Here is a 16,727-nt window from a genome sequence, read left to right on the forward strand (position 1 = left end):
GCAATGGCCACAACAAGGTGAAGGGTATGGGTCTCCAGAAATGAAGGTTCTATCAATGTTCTTGTTATAGAATATCACAAAGTAATAATAGGGACCAGTAAAGAAACAGTCTCATTTTTATCAGTAAAATGAAAACTGTCACATGACTCCCATTGAGGACTTAATAAAGACTCCCTTTAGTGCTGGATCTTGCTATAAATAAGCAGATGGTAGCGATTTTGGATCCAAATTGTTGTTTTTACATGCAAAATGTCTTTGGATAGCAGGAGGAAAGGTTGAATAGCTTTAAATTAAACAATAAAGGCATGCTGTATTTAAAAAAGAAAAAAAAAAGATGGAGGCAAGAGCAACAATACTATCAGTATGAAAAGCCTTGAAGCCTGAAGTTCTGGCAATATTTTAAAGCCAAGTGAGATAAATACATAGTTAAGATTACTCAAATACAGAAAATTGGTGGAGTCTTGCTGATTTATAGCAATAGAGTTTTGCTCCTATGATTTTATTTTTCAAGTTAAGACTTCAAATACATGATCTTTTAAAAAGGATATACTAAGGTCTAGCTATAAGCTTATTTCGGATGGCTCTGGTTATACAGCTTGCACCTGAAGTTTTGTATTTTTAATATTTACTTTTCAGTCAAGCTGATGAAGACCTGCCTACCTTGATTTACATCCTCAGAAGGATTTGTGCCACAGGATCTCTAGTGCTTTGTGTTGTAACAGGTTCTCTTTTCCCACCCCCCTACTCCCTTGTAGCACCTAAAAGCACAGCACTCTCTGGCCCCTGCTGCTCTTGGGTCACTCAGGTAAAGGACAGCAGCTCCTCTGCTGTAGGCAAGGTCTCCTTCTTGGTGTTCATGGGAGCTGCAGGTCTGGCTCTCCATATTCGTGGCAGAGGTGGCATTACGCCGCTTGTTATGAGGAGCTCTTCCAGGACTCCCACTGTACCAGCCCGACCTACCTGCTCCACTCTAATAGCAGCTATTCTTCCCAGTGATAGTTCTTGTATTTTCTCAGTCATAATACTAAACTTCAACGTGTTGAGTACTTTGTAAACTAAATCTAGAAATGTGCTGGCATTTGCTTCATTTCTACCTTCATGTACAGCCCGTTTGCATTTGTCTGTTGGAGGGGCAGCTCTGTGTGTATTGGGTGAACAGGGAGGGCTGAACAAGAATGAGCTGACCCTCCAAGAATGGTGAGACAGGGGGAAGGCAGCTGCTTGACTGGGACAGGGTAACTCTGCCCCAACATCCCTCTGCAGCCTGTGCCTCAATACCACTTGCTGTTGCAGAGGAAAGCTGCTCGTGGCAGCTTATGTTCTTGGACAGAGGGTAAAATTACTCGCCTGCTGAAAAAGTCCTCCCAAGTATGAGCCTTGTGTCCTCTTGAGAAGGGACAGTGTTCCCTACAGCTCCTGTTTTCCTTTGGGTAGTTAAATTCCAAATGAAAGTAAACTAGCGGAGGGGAGCAGAAAAGCTGGAATTTGTCCAGGTAAATATTGGCGTGTAATAATTGCAAATGAGCTTGTGTTTCCTTCTCTGGGAACGGTTCACAAATTTCACGTGCAGGCTTTGTCTCACAGCTTAAATGCAGCTGTCTCAGGGGAAATATGGAAGTTATTTAATAGTGCCCAGCAATGACACTAAACAACTTAGGGCAGGAAGAGAAGAAGAGTACCATATTAAATAAAAACTGCACAAAGCAAAATTTAGGGAGACAGAATGTAATTACCCAACTTGGACTATGGCCAAGGCACTGATGCCAACACCTATATTATTAAAAAAAAAAAAAAAAAAAAAAAAATGCCACAAGAGCCATCAAAATCACAGAGATGAGATGACGGGACCTTGCTTTCGGCCTCTCTTCTTGAAAGATGGCACCTCAAGTACTGCAGTGCCCATTAGCACTGTGCCAGGGTATTGATTCAGTATCTACTAAGCAGGAAGAAGGCCACCTACTGAAGAATATGCATAATTAAAGCTAAAAAATGAGCTGTTTTTATTGTGAAATATAGAGTTCTCATAGCACTGTTTTCCCAGGAATACAGCCTCAAAAAAAAAATAGTTTGCACTTCACCTCCAAGGAATTATGCAAAGGTCAACCACTAAAGCCAGCTGAATGCATTATTAAGTGACTTGCCCATTTTATTACTGAATATTTCATTGGGTTTATTTTTACAATCAACTATTTCTGTTCACGCTAAACGAAAGTATCACTAATTCCCCATTTTTACTGTGGTAGACAGTGAGACAGAGGCAGCCAAAAGAAGCAGATACAACCAGTTGTCCTTGATTTTTAGCAGCTTCTAACTCCTTTGGGTTCCTTTGGTAACTCCCACCCTTGAGAGAGTTCCTCAGTAGAAGACTCTCTAGAAGACTGTAATAGAAATCATGAACCTTGTTGCTGCCCCAATGAAATTCAGTAGCTTTCTGTAGAATTACTCCATATTACACCATGAGGTCCTAAAGATACACCACCAAGTACCTATCAAGGTTTCTTGGGAACAGGGAAACAGAGAAAGTGAGTTGAAGGCAGAGGTGCTCTGGTGGGAGGATGGTTTTGGCATCTCCTGTGCAAACCAGAGACACACAGCCTGGAAACAACCCCTGGGTTTTTCATGGTTATGATTTTAGCCACAGAACGAGTTTCTACCTGGATACCTTTACAGAAAGGGTGTCTTCCTAAAGGAAAATCCTAAGATTTCACCTCAATTAGAAATTCCGTAGTTGATGTAGAAATCATGTGAGACTTTAGGGCCTGTGTTGTGCACAAGTTCCTTCTGGGCTAAAATTCAGTAAACCTGTATAAGATGGTTACCCAAACGTGCTTTTGACCTTTGCCAGTCTGTGGTGGTGTTTTGCTGAAATCATCAGTCAGTCAAGGGTTTTAGGAAAACAGATATTTATTTTTATGAAACAGATGCAGAAGGTATAGATAGTTTATGTAAAGGATGCATTTGGCATTTACTTCGTGTTCAAAAACAATAGGCACTATATATTTCAAATTTTGCGTGTTTATTTGTGTGTTTATCTCAACCTTTCTGGGTCCATGCTAAATGATTTGTAAGATCCAAATTGCAGAGCAGAGCTTGCTTTTTACAAACACATGCTACTAAGCACTTGTAAAATTATCTAGTTACGTTAAGTCTGCTTGTCTATATAATATGCTGTTCAGAGCCTGTGCATTTACCAATATGATTTTACGGGTATCTGTATTAATTTGGAACATTTTAGATTAAAAAATTATATAGTGTTGTGGAGGTTGTATTTGCTCCGCAATTATGGCTGAGACTTATTTTCCATCATAAACCAAATAAAAATAGCCCCCTTAATATTAGCAAAAAAACCTCTTTCCACTTCAGGTTAAGTGTGAGAGGTCTCTGACTAGTTAAAACTTTTTTGCCAAATTGTAATGATTTCTGGCAAAGTGCTTTTCAAGAGATAGGACTCAAAAATTATTTGTTTTTAAATACTCTTCCAATGTTTTTTCCTCATATCTTAATCTAAAATGGAGTTCTAAAGTCTTATGTGGGGCTGACTTAACGAGGTTTATTTTGGACCAACTGTGAAAGATGAGGCCATCAGCTGTCTCTGAGAACTCTGTGCTGTCATTGCCAAAGGAAGGCTGCTGTTCCTGCCTGTCCTTTGAGGAATGCAAAGAAAGATGTAAATGACTACAGCTGAAAATACATAGACTGACACTTTCCAGGCTCCTGTTCCTGAGGGTGTGTGTCTGACAGGCCACACTACTAAATACTCTCTCTTTGCTTCTCACCACCAAGGCAAAACTTTTATCTCCAGTAGACTTGAGGGGTAAAAAGCCATAAGCCTCAGGACAGGAGGATAAGGGTCTCTGTCTTCCCTGGGCTTTATCTTATATGCAGAAGTCTACAGTGAGTTGAAAGAACTTCAGAATATAACAAATACAGCCACCATATACCTACAATGTCTGAGAAGAAAATCCTGCAATTAAAAGCTTTTTTTTTTTTGCACACAAAGATTTGCATGGGTCCTGCATAAGCAGACACTATTAAGAACTCTTCTTTGAACAACCAGTGCAGGTTTTCAATATTTATGATTTATCACGGATGAAAGGTTTTTCTCTCTGCAAGACAATGATTTCTCAACTTTTAGCAGCTCTCATTTTGATCAGTGCTGAGTCCTTACCTATGGTGTCTCCATGAAAAGACACATAAACTTTTAATCAATCTTGCTCTACGCAGAGTTTTCCTTTATTAATGAGTAGAAAATGCGAGAATGCCTTTCTCTTAATCATATAGTAATTTCACTAATTCCAGCCTTCTTAGTGATCACACTACAAACCACAAAAAGATGTACTTTAAATTTCTTTTTAGACAAACAGCATACTGCATGTAGTCTTCATTAAGATCCCATATGTCACCAATTATGCAAGCATCATTAAAAAATGAGTGAATACATCTACATTTGTAACTCTCCTTGGCCGATATCATGCAATTATAGCATGTGTATAAAAAGAAAAATAATGATCCGAAGCTGTAGCATCACCATCAGTACTGGAGATGTGCATGTGCAAAGGGATTCAAGATACATCTTGTGTATTTTCATTGTTCCATTTGGAGCTTGGATGTGCAGGAGGGGTTTTCTGACAGCCAAAGACAAAACAAAAGCACTGGTTCGTAGCTCTGAGATGGGATAACTTAGCTGGCTTGTCATCCGCAGTGGGGACCCATTCCACTCCTCCATGGTGATGTGATGAGCTTCACACTATTAGCCTTCTTCATCCTGTATTAGCACTGGAAAGGTTGCTAGTCCCAAATGATCCTTGGCTTAGCCCAAAGGTGTCGTACAGCAGGGTCTGTCAAAAACACCCAGAGGGGACTGAGATTTGACCCATTGCCATCCACTTATGCTGGTACGTGGGGTGGCCACAATACAGCTCCTGAGCTACTGAAACAATACTTTTATACAGCCTCTATATAAAAAAAAATGGTGGCAAAAAAAATATCTAAAATTGGTATATTGGGATTGCTGTAGAGGACTCTTCATGTTTAAGATTTATTTTTTTTTAAAGATCTAGTGTTTTCTGTTGATAATCCTTTGGAAGAGATCAGACAGATCATCTCCCAGCTTCTTGATGAAACATGCCAAAGTCTAACCCAGCAGAAAGGTGTTACAGTACCATCTCCTTACTATATACTTGTCCTCGCCAGTCTCATCAACGCCCCAGGATTACCAAGGTTACTTCCTATTCAAAAAATAACCCTGATTCAGCTGAAATCCTTGCTCCCGTGACAGGAAAGCACTAGCTTTTATTTGGGACTTGGAATTTTGCTATTACGATTGATTTTGTACATCACATTTTCAGATGCTGTGGTGATGAGAAAAAAAACCAATAGTAGCCAGATACTAGGTAGTATTCAGACCAGTATTTTATCTGAATTTTTTCAGTCTGTCATAAAAGGGATATAGCAAAATAACAATATTGACTTCAGCTCAACCCACCCTAACTGGGTAGAGAATTAGAGCCAGTAGCCTCCTTGTGGAGGTTCTATCAGCTGCAGTAAGTACACCAATACTCACCACAAGAAGTCCCTCCCAGTCTACTTACTGATACTTTGTTTCTTTTTATAACCAGCAAAAATGTAAAGGGCTTTGGTCGTCTTATTTTCCCAAAATGAATGATTTGAAAGAAAACATCAATTTACTGCTTACTCTTTAACTGCATGTTATTCCCAAGTGCTGTGTAATCATTAAGTGAGTTTTAATTTAACAAGTGTGCTGCTCTTAGCACATTTTTACTTATGTAGTAGTAAATTAACTATAACAGATTATAACTGTTCTTCATCATTTAGCAATAAGTGAGACTTCCCATAAATATCTTCAAGACTAAACCACGGTATTTTTATGGCACTTGCTCACAACTCATTCTCCTTTATGATCACAGGTGGAACAATATCCATTTTAAAGAAAAGAAGATTATTTTTCATGCTGAGATTCAAAATTCCAGTTCATTTGCTTTCTGGTTACTGGGAAGGAGGCTGCACCACCTGAGGTGTGTCTCACCTGGCCACCTCTGGTAGATGAGCAATGCTTTGATAACAGGGATGAGAACACTTGAGTGCCCTAAGTGAATTTGCTGATCAATGAGGCATCGCTGCATTTTCAAAGTGATTTCCTTCAGTGTCTCATAGTCTCACGCATTTATATCACAGATTTTGCTGTGGTAGCAATCAGCAGCTGGTTTCTGAGCGACTACAATGCTAAGGGCCAAATCCCAGAAATGGAGTAACCAAACCCAGAGCCTGATATTCAGAGGAGCTCTCTCTCTTTTTTATCTGCCACCTGCTGAGTTCTCAGGTTAACCCAGACCTCTATGCTTGTGTCTAAAGGGGAGAAGCTCCTTCTGAAAGACTGTCCTTACATGACACTTCTCTGTCTGCTGTCTATATAGATAGGGAATGGCCATGATTAATTACAATAGCTACTGAAGTAATTTCTTGAGAACAATGATGATACTTAACTTGAATATTGTTTTCTCCAGGGCTCTACCCTGATCATTTAAGATTGTGCACTTCAAAGGGGGAAAGAAATGGATCTGGCACTTACATTTATGCTAGGCTGACATTGTTGGTTTGCTGCCAAAGAGGCATCTCACAGAGGCAACAGCTGAGGGATCTCAGCCATTGAACCTTGGTGCTAGCCTTACAAGAAATCACTTCAATGGTGACACGCAATATCTCTGTCCGTTTTGTCCTTAAAGTTAGAGAAATTCCATCTCAAGTTAAATCAGAGCTTTCTCATATAGGCACGTGACCCTTCAGAATCAAATTGATGCTATCAGCTTGTTTCATATTTAACAGCCTGAAGCAAAGTGTTCCAGAGTTAAAATTTTGGTTATGAAAAGCCTGGTCTGACCTCACCCTCTTATTTCCCACAGTGTATCACAGACCTCTTCATACAGCCTACCCTTCCTCTCAAGTTTTCTATAATGTTGGGTTTGGGAGGTTTTTAAGGGCAAAAATAAACATGACATGAAAAATAACTGTTTCTCTCCTGCCCTCAGCAAAAAGAATTTGTGCTTGCATTTTCATATAGTTAAATTTGCATTTGAAAACTGTTTAACCGTAATGGCCCCTTGTCAGTATTCTCACTCAAAAATGTTGTTCTGATTCCTTGGCATCTCTTTCTCTCCCAGTTGGTGGGGATTTTAGTCTCTAGCAGAAACCAGCAGAGAACAAACTAGCTAAAAGAGGCTAGTGCAATTTGAGTTGCATGGGGATGTTAAATTAATTATGCATAAAGCGTCTACTCCCTTTTTTCCAATAAGTCCATATGTTCTTTTAAATATACAGAATGATGGCATTAGATAGGTAATAATGCTTGATTTCTCTCAGTAGCCTTAACTGAACTGTGAGATGGAATTGCTCCTCTGGAAGCAAACTGCCTATTTTAGCTTGGCAAAAGGAAATATATTCACCCAGTCAGGCAACTGCAGGAGCAGGACAGAACAGGAATTTGATCGATATTTTCAACAGTACTATTTTTTAACATGTAGAAACTTCTCTTTTCTTTTATACACATTGTCAAAATAATGTCTCAAATTTGGGAATTTTTTTGAGGGAGGCAGTTTTGGAAGTGGCCTACTGTCACTAGAAAATCCAATAAATATTGTTGTATTTAGAACATGGATTTTTGTCTGGGTGATTTGTAGGTACAACAGTTCTACTGTATCCATGCTTCTTCTTGAGGATTTATTTTTGTCAATCTATGTTATTTAGATTTTTATTATTTCAATTCTTATGCTATTCTGAAAACTGAGAAAAAATATTCGTAGCACGCCTTATTTTTTCAAATTTAAACGTATGTAATTTGTAAACAGTGCTCCTCGGAGTCTGTAGCTAAAGGTGTATGTGAGTGAGTCCAATACAAGTTATTTTATTCCTGTGTATCCATAACCTAATCTCGTTCTCAGTTCAGGTGATATCCCCGTTTATTGCCTTGCCCCAGTGTATGAAGCTGTGATCAGACTTCCAGTATTTATATAGCTGTGCTTAAAGTTAAAAAAGGGCAAGTTCTTTAAGACAGGGTAATGCTTATGTTATGGGCAAACTTCCCTTGGTAGCAATGCTTGTTTTATAACATTTTGAGAATATGTGTTTCCCTCTCAGTCTTTTCATTGATAGCCAGATGTCAGGGAGTGCTGGAAGCAGATAACCAAGAGTAATTACAAGTATCCTGGTGATAGCCTGTGTTATGACTCTGATTGCAAAAAATATTTGAAATTTTCATCAGATACATAACATTAAAAGCATGCTGGATAAATTATGGGAAAAAAAAAAAAAAAGGAAAGGAAAGTGGCTGACTTGTTTAACATCCTAACTAAAAAAAAAGTGCATCAAAGAAGCCTAAGCAGCAAATCTGTTTTTTCATCAAATATTAACTGGATCCTGAGGGGTTTTCATTATCCAGATGAAAATACTGGGCTTGTTTATCAGCGTGCAGAGGCTTACATTGAGATGATAGTCTTGTATTCAATCATTGTGGAATGGTATACATCAGAGACACTGAAACGGGTGAGCTGTGAGAGGCTCCATAGCATGTGCTCAACTCTTCACACCGTGTTTCTGCAGCACTTCATTGAGAACAGGGCCTTTGACTGTAAATTTATTTTGCTGGGGTCTCTGATTCTTTGTCTGCTCCATGTGGCTGCTATCAGTTTACAAATACAGAAAAATTAAAATTGGTTTATGAACTGTTATTATTGTAACTGAGTTCTGCTATTAGCTAGGTCTAAATGTTTTCATATATTCCACACCGCTGTTGCCCTTTGAAATTTTTAACTGTTGTTTTCTTGTACATTAATAATTTCCTTGTGTAATTGTTCCCAAGAGAATGAGCTGAAAGAATTATGAATTAATTTGCATCTTTTAATGTACTAATAAACTTACCAAGAAGAAAATTTCATTCCATCCAGGTGGAAACCAATCACTTTAAATCAAAGCTTACTGAATTTCAAAGAGCTTTTCTTTTCAGGAAGTTGCAGAAGAACAGTGCCCTGCATGTTAAAACTGATTAGAAAGCGCAAACAGCAATTTTAGAAAAAGCCCCAGGTCATTTTTTGCTGCAGTATAGAGTTCACAGGCATTTAGGAAAATGAGTATTTGTTGTATTTAAACAAAATGAATAGCAATTTCTTGGAGGTTGAGAGGTCTCATGCTGTAAATGGAGATTTCACCCTTTCATTGAAAAATATTTTTAAGCTATTTTAGCTTTTTTTGTTGTCTGATGTAAATAAATAATTCATGCTATAGACTCTAAAACATAGATCAAGAAAAAGAAATGTCCTCTTATGTACAATTTATTCAAATAGAACCTTCAGTGAACAAAATAGTCTATCTAATGTATTCATTTATAACCGTACAATGTCAGGTCGTTGTTCACCAAAGGACTCATCTTCACTTATCTCTGAGCACTTGAGTAACCAACGCACGACTCCTAAAGCAACAGTTTTGAGCACGTGCTTGAAGTTAAATACATTCAAGTGCTGTTCCAAGTAGTAGTATAGTTATGCACAACCTTAAGTAACTTACTGAACTGGAGATTTGACATCCCAGTTTATATACCTTTGTGTATTTTAACCTCAGTTAAATATGGGAATAGAATGAATGCTCTAGCCCTCATTTTCCAAATAAGATGTAAAATACATAATTAATGGAAAATGTAAGACTTGATATCAAACTTCCAAGTTCTGAAGTTTATTTTAGTAGTTGATAAAGTTTACCATTAACATTTTTCAGGGCAAAAAGATTTATTTAAATGGTTATAAACTGTCTAGGCCAGAATGAATCCCACAGTATGTTTTGAAAGAAAATGCTCTTTAGTATCAAAATCCCTGTTTAATGTCTGAAAAAAGTAAGGAGACTTCTTGTTAAGAAAATAAGGGGAGAGATTGAAACTGCCTTTAACCAAGACTTGATTACATTTCACAGCTGGTATGGGATAGCGAACAGAAGAGGGAAGGGACTGGTGAAGTTCAGGGAGAAAGCAAGGATAAACCACAGCAGGCTTGGAAGCAGATGGAGGAGTGCTGGAATTGTGACCAAGGGGAAGCCTGGGGGAACATGGGCAGTAGGGGGAAAAGGGCTGGGCACTTGCAGTGACCAGGGAAAGCCCCAAAGTAAGAGGGGATGGCTGTGCAGGGCCCAAGAAGGCTGTAGCGAAGGTAGCTCTGCGCCTTCCTTAAGGAAACAGATGCAGATTAGAGACAGGAGTTCATCGGGGGCATTAGGATGGCCATGGGGAATCCAACCTACAAAAAATGTTAAATACAACCTGGGTGATGTTTCCTCTCAGATAATATAAAAACAAAGTCATTTCTACAAAATAGGGCTTAAATATGAATGACAGAAAAAATGGATGCAGGAATTTCTCAGTAGAAGATGTGGCCATTTAGATTCTATTCCTCGTTAGGGCTTTGAAAAGCAAAAGCTGCTTCATCACCACAGCTTGATACGACGTTCCATTCTTTAGTGTGCCCAAGAAGGAACGCATTGTATTGACTGAAAAAACACCCAGCAGAACCTGTTCCTCCCATAAAGCTACTCCATGACATGCACATTTCCATAAATTCTACCTGAAAGACTTTTTCTTTAGTAAGTTTGCAGACTACTTGCAGAGCAAACGTGTACGTGTACTCAGTAGTATTGTTTCTCACAAAAAGTACCGGCGACAGGCAGAACACTTCTACCAGTATGAAAATAGGCATTTAAAATAAAGCTGCTATTTTTGTTCTTTCAGATGTATTGTTTTGTTTTTTAGGCTGCTTCAGAGCTTGCAAACAGATATATGGTTTGTTTTCTATTCTTAAATTATTTTTTTACATAAATGTATATATAAATTATTTTTAAAATGTCTACAGACCCCCAAAATTCTCACAGCTGTGGAAATACTGACACTGCTTCATTTTTGGCACATCCCAGCCTGTTCTTACTGCTCAGATTCCTGCATAGAAGGATCTATATCCAAATACCTAACTCTTCCACAGTAAAGTAATATTCTGTTTAATGGCTTTTTTTTCTTGCCAGGCTTTGAGAAAGATATCAGTAATGTCTCCCCAAATTCCCTCCACACTGCACTGTTTTATGATATCTAATCTAAAATAAGAACATGATGCTTAATGAATATGTGTTTGTCACAGGAGTAGCAGGAACAGATTAAATGCAAAAGTCCCCTGTAATCTGCTGGGAGAGATATCTGAAGTGCTAGAGTCAGCACAGCCAGAAAACCTTCAAAATATTTTTCTTCAGCTCTAATTTGAAAAACTTCAATGGCAAAGTTTACCCTAAGGAGAAATTGTGCTAACCACAGATTTATTTATTTTCTGCTGATGAACACAGCCATGTGAACAACAGACAGAGATGTCTTTTTCTGCAGGAGGGTGCCAGAACTGCAGAGTTAAAAGCTTAAGATTGAAAATTGACACTGACCCTATTTATTAGCAAAATAATGGGCTCGTTGTGGCTCATGCAGCTTTCCAGGATTGCACAGGACTAAATATAAGAGTTTTTTCCTGTCACATTTCAGGTGGCTGAAAAGGCAGAGCGCACAGCTAAAAATAATGTCACATGGTACCTCCTGGAAGGTGACTGCATTGCTCACGATCCTCGCTTTCACGGTGAGACAACAAAATCCCTGAAGAAACCATCTATCTGTAAGAACAGACTGACTTCTTTGAAAAAAATATGAAGTTTCTCATACAAGACAAGGAGGTGAGTTTGGACGAGTCTCTTTGGGAGTCAAGCAGTCAGACCAGCTTTCCCCTTGGGGCACGGCAGCTGGAGACATCCCCTGGGCCCCGGCAGCAGCCTTTTAAGGGAGATTTCATTCCTGGGAACCAGCAGGGCTGGGAAGAAGGGAAAGGGCTGATCCCTCACCCAGCATCTGCCCCGCTGCCTGCCCCGCCAACTTCACACATCCCTTCGGGATAGGCAAGTCCCTTCACAATGATGTTTTCTGATCTTGCAAAATTTCTAATTAAACTTTAATCCTTTAATATCAAACTGTACTTGATCCTGCCTAGAAAACTATTAGATTTCCAGCAAATGCAAAACATGATGTAGGTGAAATTGCCTATTGAAATTAAAATTGTAGGAAATGTTTGTGTCTGTACAAGTTTTCCTGCTTATACTTTTGATTTCTGAGGAATTGTTCACCTATTTTCAAAGAAACGGTATCTTTGTGTTTTTTCTTTTTGGCATTTTTGTTTCTTTGGAAATATCTTTTTTTACCTACCGCCTGGAGAAAATGTTTACTCTTTTCCAAACACCTCTTATCGGTGCATACCAGGCCTGAAAAACCCAAAGTGCTTCAGATCCTTCAGAAATCATCATTATGTTAATACTTCACAGACTCCTAGAAGAGCTGAGATTGGCAAGGAGCTCTGGAGATCATGTAGGCCAACCTCCCTGCACAAGCAAGTTGCTTAGGACAAGGTCCAAACAGCTTTTGAAAATCTCTCTTCACAATGTTCTGAGCAACCTGTTCCACTGTTCAATCACCCCTACAGTAAAAAAAAAAAAAAATGTAATAATTTAAAAAATTATTATGTGTTTAATGAAATGTCTTGTATTTCAGTTGATGTCCATTGCTTCTTGTTCTGTCACTGGAAATCACTGAGAAGAGTCTGGCTCCTCCTTTGCTCCCTGCCATCAGGTATTTATACACGTTGATAAGATCCCCTAAGCCCTCTCTTCTCTGGGCTGAATAGTCCCACCTCTCTCAGCCTGTCCTTGTGTGAAAGATGCTCCAGTCACTCCCCTCTGTGGCCTTTTGCTGGACTCTCTCCAGTGTGCCCACATCTTTGTTGTACTGGGGAGCCCAACGATGGTTGGGCTACTCCAGGTCTGGAAGGAAAATCACCTCCCTTGACCCAGTAGCATCGCTCTGCCTAACACAGCCCGTGATTCTGCTGGCCACCTTTGCCACCAGGGCACACTGGAGCTTCAGCTTGTGCCCACCAAGACCCCCAGGGCCTTTTCTGCCAATCTGCTTCCCAGCTGGGCGGCCCCAGCCCGTGCCGGTGGATGGTGCAGGGCTTTGCACTCCCTTTGGTGGAACTGCATGACATTCCACTTTGCCCAATTCTCCAGCCAATCGCCATCCCTCTGGATGGCAGCACAGCCATCTGGTGTATCGCACACCCCTCCTGGTTTTGTATCACCTGCAAACCTCAGGGCACACTCTGTCCCATCATCCAGGTCATTAACGAAGATGCTAAAGAGCACTGGACCACGATCCAGGTGTTGAACGCACAGTACATTGGAACACATTCCCATACAGGAACCACGCATCAGAGTTAAAAAGCAAATTTCAATGTGTGCATTTGGCTGTCATCTCGCCACCGAGCATCACTGCCATGCTGTCATCCGTGGCTTCCTCAGCACGAGCTCGAGCTAAGGCACAGCCAGCTGCTCTGACACTCTGCAGCCATAGCAGGTGGCACCACGACTGCAGCCACTGCCACCACCTTCCCGTTTGACAGAAACAGTCGTGTTACAGCAGCACCAACAGACAGGGTCCAACCTGCTGGTTTTAATCAAACTCTTTGATGGACTGGGACTTGCTTACATAAAAGGTCACTGTTTTCCCCGCTCATGCCCCGATTTTGCTAGCGAGAGCACTTCCATGTGTTGACCATCTCTCTAGTAGAACAGGAGTATCTGTTGGCGGGCAAGTTTCTGTAAAAAAGCCTCAACAGCTGAATTTGCTGCAGTGTGGGTCCTGTGTGGGTTTGGGTAGCTTCTGGCAAAACTATTTAAGAAACAATTTGGGACAGAGCTGGATTGAGGATCTTATTTGAAAGTCCCAGGAGAATTTTTTACATGATTACATGCCGTAGTAAAAGAGATAAGTTTGATTCCTTGCATAAATTATGACTATGAATAACTGAATTATAATTTTAAATATTAATTATTATAATGAATCCTTTAGTACCTAACAATTATAGTGTTACAAACTCTGAAATAAACACTAGAAGTCTCTAAATAAACAACATATTTGTGTCCTAAACCCAGCTTTTTTCTTCCATTGTAGGAGACCTCAGGGCAAAAGACTTCAAAGCTCTGGATTTTCATTTACTCCAAAGGAAAGCAAACGGGCGTCAGAGTAAGTATGAATCAGACCTTGAATCCCATTAGATTTGGCCCCTTCTGATGGATTTCTACCCTTCTGTCATACGTTCTTCTGCTTCGTTCTTCTCATTGAAATTCTTCTTCAAGATCCTATGTGCTGTTGCACTTTCAGACCTCTCCCACATCTGATCTCTCTTCTCTGACTTTCATTTTGTGAACCAGCAGTTCACTGCATTTCTTTTCTTATAATTTAAACAAGGAGGCTCCAAGACATAGAAAGGCTAATCTCACAATCCTCAAAAGGGTACCTGTAACTCTCATTCTATTTCTGTACTTAATTCTATATTCCACACCTTTTTTTCTTTTTTTTTGGTAATATTTGTCTTTGATCCTGTTCAAGGCTCTCACAGTCTGTTTCACTTGGCTGTGAAGAACCATATTCATGTGTAGCATTAAGGCTGAAAGAAACTACAGAGCTGTAGCTGGAGTGGGGCTGGAAAGGGGCTGCCAAAGCAAACACAAGGCTGACAAAAGAGTTCTCCTCTGAAGAATACCATGTTTCTCAATAGTGCCTGGCTCATAGCTCAAACTAGGGTTCGGATCAGCACTAGGATTGAGAGAACAAGAAAGCCTGATATACAGCTGGGATGGGACTGGAAAAGGGCTGGCAAAGGAAGAAACAGGGCTGCCAAAGAATTCTTGTCCCAGTAATATTAAGGCTCGGGACTGAGCCGTGTGACAAGCCTTTGGCTGAGCCTAGGCTTAGGGCTGGTGGAAAGGAAAAGCCAGAACTCCAGTTGGAGTTGAGCTGCCAAAGGAAATGAATGGCTGCAAAAAGAATATCCCCCTGAGGAACTGATATTCCAGGGAAATGCTGCTGTGTCTTTCCTAGGGCTCAGGTTAGGGTTAAGCTTGGAAAAAAAGCTCAGAGGTCCGCTTGAAGTGAGGCTGGAAAGAAGCTGCCAACAGAGAATGTTTAGTGTCTGGAAGGACTTGAGTGCTCTTGCGAGGCTCTGCCCAGGGCAAAACTAGGATTAGGCCTGGAAGCACCCATTTCTGTAATTTATGAACACAATGCTGGATTTTGTGCTTATGTGGCATGCAGGGACCTGCCTTAAAGCAGGCAATATATACACATGGAAGAGAGGTATAGGAAAAGTTAACATAGGGGGAAATTTATCTCCCAGTTCAGACTAGACTGCTCTGCCATAAAGGGAAGGAAGTGGAAAGGTCTTGAACTTTCTGACACAGAAAGGCAAGACTTAAATTAAAATGCAGCAAGTGGCAAAGGTGACAAAAAGGCCACAAGCAGAGCCAAGGCACACTGTCCCCAGACACCAGCAGCAGTCTGGCACACCTTCGGCTGCTGGTGGTGGACTGACGCGGTCGGGGCGCTGTCACCGTGGCCCTCGCAGCCCCCTTGGGTGCACTCGCTGCCAAACCTCTCCTCCCTGCCATTTTAAACTCTGCCTCAGCAAACGAAGCGGCTGACAAAATGGAGGGGGGCGGGAGGGAGAAAAAGGGAGAACGAGACGGATTGTTGCACTCCGTGGAGGCGAAGTGCAGTTCGCAGGCCTGGCTCGGGTATCCTCACACAGCTCATGCCACCTGCCGGCAGCCCGCAGCAGCGGCCCGGCGGGCAGGCAGGCCCCGCGGCCCGGGCCCCTCTCCCTCCCCAGGGACACACCGAGGGCGCTGCGGTTACAACCACCAGGGGAGCTGGGGCTCCAGCAGAGCCCGGCCCGGCGCGCCTCGCCCCGCGGGGGGCGGCTTGGCCTCCTCTCCCCTGCCGGAGGGGAGCGGGAAGGCCCCCCCCGTTGAAATGGCGCCGCAGGGTGACACGGCTGCTGGTCAGCGCTGCTCGCCCTGCGGGAAGGGCGGCGGCTTTCCTCCAGCGCCTGATTTACGGCCTGCGACACGGCAGAGTTCCGCAAGGCAGGGCCCGGCCTGAGGCGCCTTCTAGAAGCTTCCCGGCCCCTATTAAAGATGGCGCTCGCGCCCGTCCCGCGCGCTGCGGCACGTCCCCCCGCCCGGCCTCCTCCGGCCAGCGGCGCCTGCGCGCTCCGCAGTCACGTGGGGTGAGCGAGCCAGTCACCGGCCGCGCGCGGGGCGGCCTGACGTCACTTCTGGCTCTGTGGCGTCGTTCCGGTTGTGCTGTGGGCGCAGTGAGGCAGCGGGGCCGGTCGGTCGGAGCGGGCGAGGAGCGGCCACCCAGGTGTGCGGGGCGGGCGGGGGCGGCCGCGGGACGGGGGCTCGCCGAGGGGCGGCGGCGGGTCTGGGCGGAGGCGGGTCCGGGCGGAGGCAGAAACGGGGAATGGGTGCGGCCCACAGCGAGCGAGGGCCCGCGGCCCGGCCCAGGCCCGAGGTGGGCGCTGGCCGCTCTCCTGCTCCCCTCAGAGCAGCCTGGGCCGGGAGGGTGTCTGCGCAGCGCCCTTACTGCTGCCTTTGCAGTTAACACGCCGGAACGATGATTTGTTTTTAACACTCTGTTGTCGCTAATTCCTGTTCCTAATCTGATGTTTAAAATTGTCTCAAATACCAGTTTCAAAAAAATCACAGTTGTTACTCTAAGTTCCTGCAAAGTTTATCATTCCAGTGGAAGAGGGGGGTTTATT

At 42.2% G+C, this 16,727-nt stretch overlaps 1 protein-coding gene and 1 long non-coding RNA gene across 2 annotated transcripts in view; both read left to right on the forward strand.

Annotated features, from left to right (window-relative positions):
* Positions 1-12,672, forward strand: part of LOC106887066 — a 34,503-nt gene extending 21,831 nt beyond the window's left edge. The window contains exons 2-3 of the long non-coding RNA XR_001411793.1: positions 11,567-11,751; positions 12,617-12,672. This is a non-coding gene — a long non-coding RNA (uncharacterized LOC106887066). The remainder of the gene's footprint in view (positions 1-11,566; positions 11,752-12,616) is intronic.
* A 3,606-nt stretch (positions 12,673-16,278) lies between these two features.
* GHITM (growth hormone inducible transmembrane protein) overlaps positions 16,279-16,727 on the forward strand; it is a 12,252-nt gene continuing 11,803 nt past the window's right edge. Inside the window, exon 1 of the mRNA XM_014940466.1 lies at positions 16,279-16,327. The gene's annotated coding sequence lies outside the window, so the exon portion shown is untranslated. The remainder of the gene's footprint in view (positions 16,328-16,727) is intronic.

The sequence above is a fragment of the Calidris pugnax genome, unplaced genomic scaffold, assembly GCF_001431845.1.
Source record: "Calidris pugnax isolate Ruff unplaced genomic scaffold, ASM143184v1 scaffold39, whole genome shotgun sequence".
Classification (NCBI taxonomy): domain Eukaryota; kingdom Metazoa; phylum Chordata; class Aves; order Charadriiformes; family Scolopacidae; genus Calidris; species Calidris pugnax.